The following is a 4,418-nucleotide window of genomic DNA, read 5'->3' as shown; positions in this document are numbered from 1 at the left end:
TCAGATTAAAACTATCATTGAAAGGTACTTCTCTGGATTTCTACCCAAAATCAAGTAAAACTAAATAAATAATGTTTCATATTGACATTAATTAAACCTGAATTAAGTATTTCAATACACGCAGATCTCCTGTCTAAGTATTTAGTTGTAACATAGAGTTTTTCCCCCTTACCCACTATTAGATCTCCTGATGGAAGATTAATTTTGATCCTACTACACTGCAAATGAATAATACAGAAATTACATAACAGCTGAAAAGTATAAAAGAAGCATTTCTTTCTTAAGAACTTATGAATATTTATAATTTATAGAAATTGAATACTACACTGTGTATAGGAAGAAGAGTGGGGTGTTGGTATATTCTGGGCCGTTGTTCAAATGTACTTGAATATTTCATTTTAAACATTTTTATATTATCATTCCTATACAGAGGAAATATGAATGTTTGGTCCTGGCCAAGATAATTAGTAGCATTTCATACAGACCCTGTATTGTTCAGATGGTTTGGCATGTAATCAAACAGTATAGAACCCCTTTTTAAATTGATTTTATCTCAGATAAAGATTTGCTTGAAATCATCCTTTTATCCAAGGGATTTTGTCAATTTGGCACGCATTTTCAATTACCCTGTTGTGGAATGAGAATGATAAGTTAGCCTCAAGTGTTTCTATCCATGTTTTTTCACCACAATGAGGTTCTTTGTTCGTAATCCCAAGTGATAGGCATATGAATGGTTGGAGAATTTTGTTTAGATGTCTTTCAATATACAATGATAGAAAATAGATAACGAGAGAATAAAGAACCTTCTGTTCTCACGTTTTAATCTTGGATTTTAACCCAGTACAAAAAACCTTATTTTTTATAAATTAAGTTCATGTTTAAAGGGAAACTAGAAAGATGTAGAAAATACAACTGTGATAAAAGATAATCTGATATAAGATCTCTGGTTCCTATAAATAGTATATTGATGTGTACAAAATGTTGTTGAATGCCAGTATAGTTTTCAGACTTCTATAATCAATTTTTTGTCCTATTGATATGCTTTAAGAAAAAAAAGGAAGAAAAAATAAGTGATATGATGAGAGTTGTGGTTGAGAACATATATTAAATGTTGGTAGGAAGCACAAGTACTAATTCTGTGTTCAGATAAAGTTCTATTTCAGACAATGGGTGTCCTTGCCATTTCTTTATTTTTGTTAGGTTTTTTGGCTGTATTGATGATTATTTATTGTACAAAATTCAATTATTCACACACCTCAAGTGTTGATCGTGATTACATGGCCTTGACCTTTGTTCATCTGCCACCCACGTAAGGCTTTAAGCAAACACATTGTGGTATGGATTTCATTTGTTATAGGGGTACAGGTTTTCACTCATCTTTATCTTTAGGGAATCATTGATCCTTTGTTTTGGCAAATCTACTATGTTTATCCCAAAGTTTAGACCCTCGTTGTGTCAGTTTTACTGATAGCTCAAGTACCACTTCCTAAGTAACATTCAAATGTTCTCATACTTGTTAAAAAGAGTGTTTTTCTCTTTATAAACTTGTGATTCACTAATTTACTTGTAACGAGTGATTTTCAATTAAAATTATAGCTTTTTATCAATGTTGAATTGTATCCGTGAGAAAAGTTATGTGTACATTGCTGTTATCAGAAGAATACACTCTGTGTGTATGATATTTCATCGTGGAAACATTCTTTACCATTTTAATGTCACAACAGAAATAATTTTGCCTTATAAAATACTTTACTTGCATGTTGTTATTTTTGACCACGACATGATTATATTTACCTGTTTTCAGGTGACTAGAAGAAATGTTTTTATTGTAGGTTTATGACCATAACAGTTTTGTACTTACTTATGTCACATGTTAAACATGTGCTAATTGTTATGATATATTGGGTTCCATCTTTTACATGAATTTGCTTTTAGAGACACACATTTTATTGTCGTTTTTGTATTTAACACTTGAGTGCAACATGAACAAGTTAACCTGAGCTATGAAAAATGTTGTCATTCAAGGTAGATTTGTATATAGTTATTGGTTGTTGGTTGGGGATAGACTCTGGGCATCCTCCTCTTGATTTTTTCTCATTAAATCTCCATTTTTCACACTTTTTATTATAACCCTAACAATTTCCTGTCTCACTCCACTCTCAACATGAAAATCAAGTTAATGTTTTTTTTGTTTTTTTTTTGTCAAATCAAAATGGTGAAATCTTTAGTATTAGACTGATTACATAGATGTGTAAGATCTGTGATTGATGTATTTTTGTTTCAGCCTGCCCCAAACATATTGTTTTAGTTTGAATCACTAAATTTCAAATTCAGTAGAATCAAGTATGTCAATCTACGGACAACAGGTCATAAGTGGAGGTTATTACTTATTGAAGGTTTTTAAATAATTAGTGATGGCATTTCAACCACAGAAAGCTGTCCCTATAATAAAGTGATATAGATATTTTGTTGATTTAATGTTTAATGAGTATTTTGTGTGGTCACCATTAACAGTACCTACAAACAGAGGGATCATATCAGCCAATGTGAGAATTGACACTGTGTATTTTGTTAAGAGGTAGCCAGCAATGAATAGTCAGTTCTTTCTATGTAAATAATGTGTAGCTGACAAAATTTGTGGTTAAGATCATTTATATTTGTTACAAGTGAAGGTATTGCGGTAACAAAAATAGGGTTATCTGTCATTTTTTCTTTTTTTTTACATTGAAGGAGTTACCAAGTGAATTGTTAAATTAATATGTTAATATTAGGCAAAAACTTGTTTCAAATAAGAAAATAAAAGATTGATATCATGACATTATTGTCATTAGTGCACTGTCCATGCAAAGCTGCTGTCATGATATTATTGCACTGTCTATGCAGTTACTGTCATGATATTATTGCACTGTCTTTATACAGTTGTTGTGATGATACTATTGCACTGTCTATGCAGTTACTGTCATGATATTATTGCACTGTCTTAGTACAGAAAGCTTGTAAAAGGCAACTAAATAGTGCTCAAAACCCTAGCCGGGGGCTAGGGCGCTCTGCCCACAGAGCAACTGGGATGTGTGCCCCAGGTGGTTGAATGGGGTACCCCTGGTGTGTTACATGCTGGGGTTGTCAGGCTATAATACGGAAAACCTGACCGCAAACCATAGTGGTGCACCGTGTTGGGAAAGAAGCCACATTCCTCGCACGTTAAAGAACCCTACTGTGGTATTCTCCTGGAGTAGGAACCATAGGGCTCTGCCACAGGAGGCTAAACTGCCCGACCCTACCCACCTCTCCCTTTTTCCAGTGGCAATCAAAATTTGTCGACCCCCCCCCTCCCATTGTCTTTGTGTCCCATCCCTTTTTCATTTTATCAGTTTCATGTTCATCGTCTGAATATAGCTGAAATATTGCTGCTCGGACGTTAAACCCCAACAAACAAACAAATCTTAGTACAGATGTTGTCATGATATTATTGCGCTGTCTATGCAGTTATTGTCATGATGTTGCACTGTCTATGTACAATTGATGACTAAATATTATTGCACAGTCTTTGTACAGTTATTGTCAGTCATGAAATTATTGCACTTTCTATGCACTGTTGATGTCATGATATTGCATGGTCTATGCACAGTTGATGTCATGATATTGCTCTATGTACAGTTGATGTCATGATATTGCATGGTCTATGTACAGTTGCTGTCATGATATTGCACTGTCTATGCATAGTTGATGTCGTGATATTGCACTGTCTATTTACAGTTGCTGTCATGATATTGCACTGTCTATGCATAGTTGATGTTGTGATATTGCACTGTCTATTTACAGTTGCTGTCATGATATTGCACTGTCTATGCATAGTTGATTTTATGATATTGCACTGTCTATGTACAGTTGCTGTCGTGATATTGCACTGTCTATATACAGTTGATGACTAGATATTATTATATAGATAGCAGTGTTTTATCGAATGTTCCCAGTATGATAGATTTCAGTAATTCACACTGAAATAAATTCAGTAATTTCTTTCTCGTGCTTTCTCCTGCCAAAACATCACAACTTTGATATCAATCCACCAATCATAGAATTTAAGATTCATGTTGACTGTATCCATAAATTATGAAGAAAATCTATCTAATAATTAGGATAATCAATTGGTTATCATGAATAACCAAAATATGATCACTTGTGCCAAGGACGCTTGAGGATTTAACTCTGCATTGAATGAGTTCTGCAAACTCGTTAAATCTAGATGTTCTTCGGCACTCGTGATAATATTTTGGTTATTCACTCTTTCCAATTAATTATTCTATTATTATTACACTGTTAATGCACAGTTGCTGTAATGATATTATTACACTGTCTATGTACAGCTGATGACTAGATATTATGGCACTGTCTATGCCCAGTTGCTGTCATGATAT

General features: G+C 33.5%; 1 protein-coding gene across 2 annotated transcripts in view; it reads left to right on the top strand.

Moving 5' to 3' along the window:
- LOC148623442 (DNA repair protein RAD51 homolog 2-like) overlaps positions 1-4,418 on the top strand; it is a 66,562-nt gene that overhangs the window by 59,251 nt on the left and 2,893 nt on the right. The gene's annotated exons all lie outside the window — the stretch shown is intronic.

The sequence above is a fragment of the Perna viridis genome, chromosome 2 (genome assembly GCF_037379345.1).
Source record: "Perna viridis isolate PV_CMFRI_1.1 ecotype Kerala chromosome 2, ASM3737934v1, whole genome shotgun sequence".
Lineage (NCBI taxonomy): Eukaryota > Metazoa > Mollusca > Bivalvia > Mytilida > Mytilidae > Perna > Perna viridis.
Note: the sequence above shows the minus strand (reverse complement) of the source record. Positions and strands in the feature narration are given on the sequence as shown.